The following is a 12,405-nucleotide window of genomic DNA, read 5'->3' on the forward strand; positions in this document are numbered from 1 at the left end:
AACCTGTCGCTGGAGAGTTTTCTCTCCGGGTCCCCCAAGCCCCAGCAGTTATAAAATAAACACACAGATGCTTATATTATTTAAACTGTTTGGCCTAACGGCTCAGGCTTCTTGTTAATTGTTCTTATATCTTAAATTAATCCATTTCTATCAATCTATACCTTGCCACATGGCTCGTGGCTTACCAGTGTCTTCACATGCTGCTAGTCATGGCGGCAGCTGGCAGTGTCTCCCTCTGCCTTCCTGTTCTCTCAATTCTCCTCTCTGTTAGTCCCACCTATACTTCCTGCCTGGCTACTGGCCAATCAGTGTTTTATTTATTGACCAATCAGAGCAACACAGTTGATCAGTGTAATAGCATTGAGGACCTACACATAAATCCACACTCCTAAATCCACCTGTCATCTCCCCTGATGAAAACTGGTTAGCCATTGGAGAGATTATAACTAGTCAGCAGCAAACCTGCCTATACTGACTGAAACTCTGCCCCTGAATCACTGATAACCTTCTTTGGCTATCAACTGTGTGGGGGCCATGAGCGGGGTTTGAGGGAGGGTTGCTGGAAGGGGCCAGAGGGAGAAAAGGGAGGGAGGAAATGATGAAATTCTATTTCAATTAACATTTTTAAAAAGTGCTAGTGAGTGTGGAACAATGGGAATGCTATAACATTGCTGGTGAAATTAAAATGGTATGATCACACCACAAAATAATTCATCAGTTTCTTACAGACAAATATGCATGTACTGTACGACCCAGTCATTCTACTTAAGGTGTTCACGGTAGAGAAATAAAAGCATATTCACATAAACAGCTACATATAAACATTTGCACTTAACTTAGATTTAACTTTCCCAAAATGAAGAAAAGTATCCTTCAGTGGATGAAAGAATGAATAAGAAAATGGGGTGGTTCATATAAAGCAATGTTGCTCAACAATAAAAAAAAAAGAATGAATTATTGGTATGTGCAATAAAAAGGATAAATCTCAAATTCATTATGCTACTGGAAAGAACCCAGAATCAGCTGTGTGATTCTATTTGCAGCATGACCTGGAAAAGAAAAAGCACAAGGATAGAAACATGATCAATGACTAACAAGGACAAGGATGAAGAAAGAATATAGTTACAGAGACACTATGAGAGGAGAATTGAGAAAGATAAAACATACTTACTGTGATAATGAAAACATGCCCAGAACTACATATAAACACACTCACATGCACACACACACACACACACACACACACAATTAAGTTTTATACTACATAAATTCAGACATAAAACAGAAGAAAACATAATAAAATAAAGACAGGTTAGGATTGGGATATTTGGCCTGAATTAGTAAAGAAAAAGCAGACAATGGCGGCTGGGTGTGGCTGTATACAAGTGTGTGTGTGTGTGTGTGTGTGTGTGTGTGTGTGTGTGTGTGTGTGTGTGTATGTGTGTGTGTGTGTGTGCCTGTATGTCTGTGGGGGGTGTGTAGGCACACACACATGTGTGCACATGCATATGAAGGTTTAAAGGCATTCTCAGGGGTTGTTCCTCAGGCGTCATCCACCTTTCCCTGGAGAAAGGATCTTTCACTGTCCTGAAGATCATTGGCCGGCCAGGAAACCCCACAAATCTACCTATCACCACCTTCCCAGTGCTGGGATTAAAAGCGTGTCCCACTGCACCTGACTTTGTGTTTAGTGTGGCTTCTACAGCTCAAACTTGGGGCCTTGTGCTTGGAAGACAAGCAGTCCACTGAGCTGTCTATCCAGGCATGAGACAATAATTTCTGACTTTTTTTTTTCAGTGCTCAGGACCAAATCTTAGACCTTTCCTTTGTTAGGTAAACACTCTACCAATTCAGCTGAGTTGAATCCCCTCCCCTGATTTTTAATAGAAGAGTAACATAACAATTCTCATGTCCTTGGGCTAGAGGAGAGATTGGAGGAATAGGGAGAGGCAAATATACCCAGAAGGATGAGGAGACAGCTTTTGGGATGGTCTAGGCATGTCATAACGAGTGCCCTAAATGATGACTGTGAGTACAGTCATGCAAAGATAACAGAGAAGAGAGTGGGGAGATGGGGAAAACAAAAAAGGAATCAAAAGTTGATCACATGCTACAAGTTTAAGTAGATAGAAAATGAGCAATCCCGATAGAAGAGTCCAGAGAGTAAATAAGCCTGTAGCTCTAGGTCTCTGAAACGTGGAATGCATTGGTATGGTTTAGCCACAAGCCTAGAGATGTTATTTGAAACTTCTGGAATAGACAAATTGCCAAGTTAATAGAAAAGAAGGGGGGAAATGGTCAAGGAAGAGGAAGGACAAAGATGGCAGGACCCCAGTGACTAGAAAAGGCTCCTTTCCCCAAACTCACTAGAAGCTATTCAACTCACTTCCCTGAGTAAACTGAATGTGAAGATGTAATATCCAGGATAAGGCACTTGGCACTGAAGCTTGTGAGGAAGATGCCCTATTAGGAAAACACTTAGAAAAATCTATTAAACAATACGCTCCAAGTGAGCCAGGAGCCACTGCCAAGATAAAGTTACTTATCACCTCCCAACGTGACACATTTTTCCAGGAAAACTTGCTACAGCCTTAGCCCTAGTCTTTGTAATCTCATACTTTCATATTGCTGAAAGCATAAAACAAACTGGTTGGAAACACTAAATGCCATCATCCTCAGACCTTTATCCTTTTCATTTATCATTTTCATATTATTATAGCTTACCATCCTGGAATAGTAACTCTGATATTCCTGACCAATTTAGCACAATTTAAGTAATGAAGCATGACATAACCACTGTTGACTTATGCTTGAACAAATTGTCTTCCAAAGATACTTGTTTCCTTAACTAAATCAATGTTTACTCCTATAAAACTTAGGCTATAATTTTTTTAAGACCTCATAGAGTCGGGAGCTGTTACTAAGTCAACAAATGAAAGGGAAGACATCCACAGTAGGATGAAGTCAACATCAACGTTGTGGAGGCCTTTTCTCCTGCCCCGAGCTGAACCATTTACAAAGGAGACGGTTGAGTAACCAGAGTCTACATTCAATTCCTCAGACTTTCACCCTTATTTTACTTTTGGACCTCAGTAGGTGGTAGGGTGCTAAATGAAACAAACTCTGAGGTTTCCTGCTGCTGGAGTCTTTAGAACAAAGGAAGGCAGGGTTCATCAGATAAGGTATTGTGTGATAGATGTGCAAAAATGTTCTTACTTCACCCTATTTTATCCCTTAACTAAAGTCAAGCAAGATATTAAAAGAGATATTAAATATTGACATCTTTAAACCAATCCCTGGAGCCTTTCTTGAAGAACAAGAAACTGTGTAATTAGCAAAAGAAACTTGGAAAACTCAATTATAAATTCACATTGCCCCAAATCGTTACCTATCTTTATAGGTTTTTTACTTGGGTTCTCAAAGTTTTTCATCTTATTTGATAAAATTCTTTGTTTCCTGCTCTGTCTCAAGTGTTGATCCCATCTACTCCCTCTCTAAAGGGATCGTCCAGAAATCAAATCTAATTACCTCACTCTCGATTTTTAAAAATGCTTTCAATTTTTCTTTCAAAAAGTGAGGGTAAAAACTTGCAGCCCATTGGAAAGCCACCTCACAACCTCCTGAAGCCCCATCTCCGGACACCCTCCATCATCTCCACAGACTCACACCCTTCCCTCACCAAGGATGACTTTCCTGTGACTTCATGAAAAATGTCACAACTCTTCCTGGGGAAAGAACAGAGTGAGAAGAGGTATCACTCACTGCAGGAAGAAAGTTTAAAGGGATACCAAGAACTCAAAGGATCAAGACAACTACTTAAATATAATTTTTTAAAAAGCCAAAACCAATATAAAGATGCATGAAAAACAAAGTATCAAAATTTCAAATAAAGGCAGTATTAATTATCTCAACCTGAAATTCATTCCGTTTAAGAAGGTCTGGCTTATATTTAAAGGTTACCTTAACACCTTTAAAGGTTAGCTCTCCAAGAGGACTCTCTTGCTTTCCCATAGCATAGTATCTATGTCTACTACTATTTAACTTATCTATAATTTGTGCTGTATATCTTTCCTGTCTCTCCCCCTATTCTAAACTATGATAGCTTTTAAGCCATTTCTCTGTCCCAGTAATTAGGGCATATTATGAGTCCCACATTTATTCATTGTATGAGCACATTTTATGAGAGCCATGTGTTAAGGTCTTAGATTCCACGGTGGAGCTGTCTTAGTTATCATTTCTATTGCTGCAATGAAACATCATGATTAAGAAGCAAGTTGGGGAGGACAAGGTTTATGCTTCCATATCACTGTTCATCATCAAAGTAAGTCAGGACAGAATTCAAACCGAGCAGAAGGAGCTGATTCCGAGGCCATGGAGGGATCCTACTTACTGTCTTCCTCCTCATGGCTTGCTCAGCCTGCTTTCTTGCAGAATCCAGGGCCACCAGTCCAGGGATGGCACCACTCACAATAGGCTGGACCTGTAAGACACCGATGCCATAAAGGGGAAAAATTAAGAATGTTGAGTGAAAAGACTGTCTAAGAAAGTATGTGTGGGGTGCTGGAGAAATACTTCTGGATGAACAGGAGCGGGTCTTGCAGGCAAGAGAAGACATAGTTCCCAGAACTCAGGGCGACTGCAGCTGGAGCTCTAAGGAAGAGGCTGGTTCTTCCTACTGGAAGTGGACATCTATGAATGTAGTTGCATTAATCCTCAGGCCAGCAGGAAGGCCTTCCCAGCCTCTGGCCACCGCTGGCACATGCTCCAGCCTAGACACAAATGGAAGCCAAAAGGCCACAAAACTCAGCTGCAGCTGTTCATAGACACCAGCCTGAGGCACAGAACGGGGAAGTCAATACAGAAAACAATAGACATTATTGGGAAGCAAATACAGGCTATCTAGACACTTGGACCATGTCAGTTCCTTTGTCATTTACCTCTAAACAGACATGTGGTCACCACTTCCTCAACAGCCCTACCCACATCAGATAGAATGCTTTGCACACTGGAGGCCCCGGGAAGCAATCGATGAATAATGAACATAAGAATACGCACATTCTAGCAAGGTTTAGAGATAATGGTTAGTAAGGTTGGGGAAAGGTCAGAAGCTTGGAAAAAAGTAAAACATATCGAGTCGCAGGCTCCTTGGGTCTTCTCTCCAGTTTTATAAACTTATAGAGAATCTGATAAGAAAAGCTATCAGAGAGAAGAGAAAAAAAATAACTCTTATGTTTTGCCAAGTCTCTTCCTCATACAGGGAAAGCGCTTATCTAGAGATACTTTGGTAAGTGTACTCAATGTCATTTTTACATTTGATTTTATGCCAGTTCCCCTCTATCCTTAGAAGACCCTCTCTGTCCTTTCCATCAATGTTTATTGGATAATTTCTTCATGCCAGGAAAGTTTCCCCTTACCCTTCCTCTTCATTAATATAAAAAATGTCACTATATACTTTATTTTGCTGGATACTTTTGTCTTTTTTAATTTTAAGTATGTTGGCCCCCAAATCATACCCCAAAGGATACATTGGAAATTTTCTGTCATAATTCAAGATACTCTACAAGACTAGTATTTTATAAATGGCATCTCTTTATTCTTTATAATTATTCAGTAATACACATATTGTAAACTCTGTTTATAATAAGCTAAGACAACTAATTTTCACAAAGCTGTACATTAAAGCAAAGATTCATGTACCATATTCTAGGAGTAAAAAAAAAAATCACATCTCATATATTCTCCTTTTTTTCCTTCCATTCCCATCTTTTACCGTTTGAGGTAGAACAGTGGCAATAATCCTTCATAGCACCCCCCATATCAATACTATTTGCCATGTGACCTCATAATTCCTCCCACTGGGATGAAAGTATATTCTTCCTTTTTGCCTTGGCTGCAGCCTTTTGACTTCATCAAATAGAATTTGAACCTCATAACATATCCTGAGGCTCAGAAAGGGCTTGAAGCACGTGGGTTTGCTCCCTTGTTCCATGGTCATTACCACGACGGCAAATTCAAGTTGGCCCACTGATCCCAAGAGAAGAATGAGATACAGAAACCAAAAGAGCAAGGTCACCCAGCCAAGCCAAGCCCACATCAGCTGACTTCCAGACACATGAGTGAGCCCAGATGATCCCCCAGAGGACCACCCAGCTGAGTCAGGCTGAGATCAGCCTACCCTCAACTGACCTGCAGATCTAAAAGATTGCTGTGTAAGAAAGATCAACAAGAAGACTTAGTTCATAGTGCCCGCTCTTCAACTGTGCAGCGTGACTCTTCATCCAGACACTAATTTGCAGGGTAAACTCAGAAACATGGATCTCTTTGAGGCTCGATTTGGCACTGTAAAAGAAGGGAGTCGATTCCTTCTGCCAGTCTAGGTTCTAAAATTGCAGTGTTTTTATGATAATTAGAGATTGTCACTCCATTATGTGTTTCGTCTTTTTTATTATTTTCCCTGAATGATAATGCAGTGGTAATAATAGGCTCTCATAAATGATATGTTAATCAGTTCATTCATTTAAATAACGTACATGCTGGGAAAAGGACAAAGCCCAACAATCAGAAACTTACCACAGGTAAATAAAAATTAATTACAGGAAGGACAATATATCCACTATACAGGGATTTACAGTTTTTACATACAGTACTTATTTACACATTCTATAAATAGGCAGGCATGTTTCTTCTAGTTGTTGCTACTAAAAGCAATGCTTCAATAAACACTGTTTTAAAAGGATGATTATGACAATTAAGTAAAATAAAATGCCATTCTTCACATTTTTTCCATAACTAACTGTTGCTTTTAGTCACAGAGAAACAGCCATGATGTATTTATAATAGATTTTTACTTTTGTTTATTTTTGGGGTTTTTTTTTGTTTTTTTTTTCGGGGGGGGGTTGTTTTGTTTGGTTTGGTTTGGTTTGGTTTTTCAAAACAGGGTTTCTCTGTGTAGTTTTGGAACCTGTCCTGGAGTTCGCTCTATAAACCAGGCTGGCCTCCAACTCACAGAGCTCTGCCTCCCGAGTGCTGGGATTAAAGGTGTGCACCACTACCACCCTGCCTAGATTTTTATTTTTTACAGAAAATAAATTGTCAGCGCTCGAGATTAAACCCAGAGTCTCATGTATGTCAGAGAAGCACACTGTCACTTATCTACATTTTCAGCCCAAGAAATTATCATTACTGTACAGTAAAGGAAGAGTCCACAAAAAAATTGGTAATCCATTTTTTTACTTGGGCCAACCCATCATCCAAGAGGCCCATGATGAGTCCTCAGTAGCCAGTTCTATCCAGTTCTGAACCCATGTAGCAGCCTTTTTTACATGTTGCAGTGGGGACCAGGAACACATAAGTCCCAGGAGCACACCTAATAATAATGTGTTGTTACAATTTGAACTACGTGCCTCAAAAAGACACACTGGATTTCTAACATTGAGCACCTCAGAGTGTGCCCTTATTTGGAGACCGGATCTTTATAAAAGAAATATATCAAAATGAGAACATCAGGGTAGACCCTGATCCAAAGTGACTGGCATTCTTATAAAAGGAGAAAATTACACAGAGACAAACGATAGGCATGGAGTGAATGATGTGACAAAGACAGGGAAAGACAGAGTCCATGAGTTAAAAGAGACAGGTTTAGGACAGATCCTACCACCTCACCAACAACTCTCTGACATATTGCTGTCAGGCTTCTAGCTTCTAAAACTAAGGGAGTAAAATTCAGTTTGTGGTAGGTTGTCACAACAATCCTAGGTAATGTAAGTGTCCTGGAATACACATAACACAGGTTATCCCATTCTAGCCACAAAGAGACCCACTTGACCTAAAGAAACTAGCTGTACATGTAAAGACCATGTTTGCCTATAAGCAAAATAGTGTCTCCATAAGAAGAGGGGCACATCTGCTGCTGTGACAGAGCAGTTTCAATGCTACTTGAGCAATGATAAAAATATGCCTGTGGTTTTGTGGCTGGCATTGCACAAAGGAAGGGGAAAATTGTCTAATAAACCACTTTTGAGGAATGAGACTTTCATACCGCCCTTGAATGGTCATGCAAACTCATCATGAAGTCTAAACCATGGAATCATTTTGAAATCTCGTTTTATAATTGTGTGTCCACTCAGCTTGTACTTAGGAAGCCGCAGCATTATGCATCAGGGAAGTGAACTGTTAACGTTGGAAATGGGCGCCTCTATTCTTAGTTACAGAAATCTATTTAAATTTTAGCATTGGCAAGACTTTTGTTTTGAAGAGCTGTGAAAGTGGATCTCCCCATTCCAAAGTCAAATTTCCATATGCTAATTTCAAATGATGAGCATACTTGAAATCGCGTTTGCATAACCCATGAATCCACAAATGACTTTAGGGAAGCTGATATTTATTTGCCATCTTCAGTAAATTCCATCGGCTCCAGATGGCTTTCATATTTGAGTTCCTCAGCATATCCTAACTTAAACATTCATCTCCCAACTCTTGCTCCACCCCCACCTTGGCTATTTCTCTTGATAGTACCTTAAATATCCACCTTTCCCCCTGCCCTGTCATGCCCATACAGCCAATTATCACATTTTACAGATTCTATATTCATATAGTTTGTATTTGTCTGGAGCAAGGTTGCTTTATTTCCATTCATTTGCCCATTCTACTAAAGCAGCCTATTACATGTACCCCATCTCCAAAATTCCCCAGTAAGCTAAGCCTGCCATTTAGTTTAATAACTATCAGCACAACATCAAAGTCATTATCCTTAACAGTTCTCAAGTCTCTAATTATAAGACTCAATATTTGATGGTTTTATTTATTTATTTATTTTTTTTTTTTTTTTGGGTTTTTCGAGACAGGGTTTCTCTGTGTAGCTTTGCGCCTTTCCTGGAACTCACTTGGTAGTCCAGGCTGGCCTCGAACTCACAGAGATCTGCCTGGCTCTGCCTCCCGAGTGCTGGGATTAAAGGCGTGCGCCACCACCGCCCGGCGATGGTTTTATTTTTTATATCATACTCATGTTCCCTTTTTTACCTACTCCTACTAATATTTAGTATTTTGTACATGGACTCATGTTCCCTTTTTCCACAATTTTCTTCTTATTCAGAGTGCCCTTACTGTTCATCTTTGCCATTCACTCTTCCACAAGGCCCATTTCAAAGATAACTCTTTCTTAATTCAATATAATAGAGTCCCACAACTTGTACCCTACACTTAGGTCCAATGGATTTCTGAACCCTGAGTCATTTGGAGTTTATTTATGCAAATTCCATTTATTGCATTACCTCCTCACTGGAGTCCTCTGAAATCAAATTCATTACCTCCTCGCTGATTGTCTTCTAAAGTCAAATTCATCAATCTTTCTGCAATAATACCTGTAGCTGAAGCAACTATAGTAGCTATAGGTAGCTTCTTATCAATTCAAATTTTGCAATCAAATGAGCTTTCTACAAATTTATTTTAAACTCAGTTTTCAGAGAATTATAGATTTGGAAATTACTAAAAAGAGGTTGTGAGCCAATGGTACTTTACTCAGATTTAAAATCCATATAGACTGACCAATTTCCACCTCAGTTATTTTGTTTATATCCATTGCCTCAGAAAAATTATTGTGCAGGTACTAACTATACTAAGTACTTTATGTTCATGCCTCAATAAGGAATCAACCAGAGAAACAGGAACCATTTCAGAATTCATAACAGAAAGTTTGACTTAGGGCACGGTCACATAAATGACTGGAGAAGTTGAGCAAACAGGTATGAGTGAAGAAGCCACAGAGCAAGTACTATCCGCAGGTGTCTGCCACCTCTAGGGTGTGTAGATAAGGGAGGTGGCAAAGTTACATGAACCCAGGGTTAAAGAAAGAAGAAAGGAAGGTGACCCTACCCAGCAGAAGCAGATTTGACCTACAGACTCGGTGCAATCCAATTCAAAACCCCAGTGAGTCATTTCACAGATGTCAATGATTCTAAAATTCTTGTAAAGAGGCAAGAGGTTCATAATAACCCACACAATGCCAATAAAAGGAAAAAAATAAAGTTGAAGAAGTGACATGGCACAACTCAAAGACTGTCTGTCAAACTGCAGCCATCAAGACAGTGACAGCCATGAAAGACAAATAGATCAAGGAACACAAAAGGAACCCAAAGTAGACTATAAATATAGTCAATTTATCTCTGGCAGAGAGCAGTCTTTTCAATGAATGTGCTAGAATTTGGTATTTTTATTTTAAAAAAATGTATCTAGAAATAGATCTTCATGAAAACTGTCTCAAAATAGATAATTAACCTAAAATTAAATTGAAAGCTACTATAAACCAACAAAGGAGGAACCTTGCGTAACTTAGTAACAATCTTTAAAAGTGCATGGTAATAATCTTTAAAAGTACAATATAGAAGGCAAGATGCATGAAAGAAAATAACTGAGAAGCTGAAAAAGAACTATGTCAATAAAATGAGAAAGCAAGTTCCAGAGTAGCAGGAACTATATGCAACCGACACATAAAGACCATCAGACAAAATTCACAAGGACTATTAAAGTTCCACAGTGAGGAAACAAACACCCCAATCATCAAATGGGACAAAGACATGGAGATACCTCCGTAGAGAAGGGGCAGAGATGACCAATGAGCATAAGAAAAGACAACTCATGTCATACGTCATCAGAAAATGGAAATTACAACAGTTTGATACAGATCTATTAGAATGGCTCACACCCAGAAGGCAGACACAAAAACAACCAGTGCCGGCCAGCGTGGAGGGCAGCAAGCACGCTGATTTGTCGCTGTTGGGGATGCAGAATGGTACAGCCGTTTTGCAAGACAGTTTGGTAGGGGCTTGTTGTTTGGTTTGGTTTTGAAACAGGTCTTCTGCAGCACTGACAGGCCTCAAACTCATTGTACAACCAAGGATAATCTTCAACTTCTGATTCTCCTGCCTCCACCTCTAGAGAGCTGGGCTTATAGATATGCACCATCATGCTTTGTGCATGCTAGTAAAACACTCTACAATCCCAGCCCTGGTTTGGCCATTTCTTATGAAACCAAGCACATATAAGCCTCCTTAGTATTTACCCAGAAGAATCCAAAGTTTGGGTTACACACACACACACACACACACACACACACACACACACACACACACACACACACAAATAAGCCACAAGATTTTGTACACGGATGTTTTAACAGTCTTATTATGACAGCTCCAACTTAACAATTATGTGTATAAATACATTGTCTTATTCAAACTAATAGTAAATAAATTCTTTTCAAAAACAATTGTGTTATTCAAAACAAGTACATCATAGTCAACACTGTTGAAAGGTAAACTTCAGGACAATAGAATTATAAAGAGTTTACTTGGACAAATAATGACTTATGGATGGCACAGCACTGGAAACTGAATTGCAAGTGGACGACTTTTATAAGACACATATACAAGTAGAGCGGGAACAACTTTGTTTGGTTCTGGCTATGTGATTGCCTTACTTGGTCTGCATTGATAAAAGGCTCTAGTTAGACATTTAAAAGTTAATTTGTGGCATTTATGGGTTGAACTTTAGTTTCATTTTTTTTTTTTAATATTAGCATTTACAAGAAACAGCTCAGGTTAAGTTTCATTTCTGTTTGCCAGTCAAACAAGGATGAAGTCACTTATGAGGTCGGACTGGTTTTTGTCTACTCTGGAATTCTTCAGGCCTGGCCTCCATTTGAATTTAGTATAGGAGAATTAAAAAGAAATGCTCCACCAAGCCATGAAAAGCCAGGAAGGAAGCTTGAATCCATGGAACGACTTGGGAGAAACAATCTGTAAATCTACATACTGTGATTCCAGCGACGTGACATCCTGGTCAAGACACCACTGCAGATGCAAATGAAAAGACAAATGGCTGCAAGAGAAGAGCATGGGGAGGGTGAATAGGGAGCAGAACACAGAGCGGGGAGGGGCAGGGGTTTAAGACAAGGAAAACACCGTTATATAACACTACTGCGTGGGACGCATGCTCACATGAGCTTATAGAAACCCATAGACCGTTAAAGCACCAGGAGTGAGCCCCATTTGAAGACGTATAACTAAGGGATAGCACACACACACACACACACACACACACACACACACACACACACACACACACACACACACCCCCAAATGGTACCAGTAAAAGACTTTCCAACATACAACAACCAAAATTTCATTCAAAACCAAACACATAATGAATGTGAAGTCCCGCTGGCCACACGCTATCCCATGTTGCATGGCAGGACCGCACGGAAGCCTTGGTTCTGAACGCCTGCTCTACAGTACATATGCCCTTATGCCAGGTGATACCAGTGAGCGCTGTCTCCAGCACCTCAGCTGAAGAGTCTGGACTATTACCCGCTACCAACTGGTATGTTTTACTGCAGATGCAAGGTTTTCC

Source organism: Peromyscus californicus, unplaced genomic scaffold (assembly GCF_007827085.1).
Source record: "Peromyscus californicus insignis strain IS unplaced genomic scaffold, ASM782708v3 Scaffold_24__1_contigs__length_46423439, whole genome shotgun sequence".
NCBI lineage: Eukaryota > Metazoa > Chordata > Mammalia > Rodentia > Cricetidae > Peromyscus > Peromyscus californicus.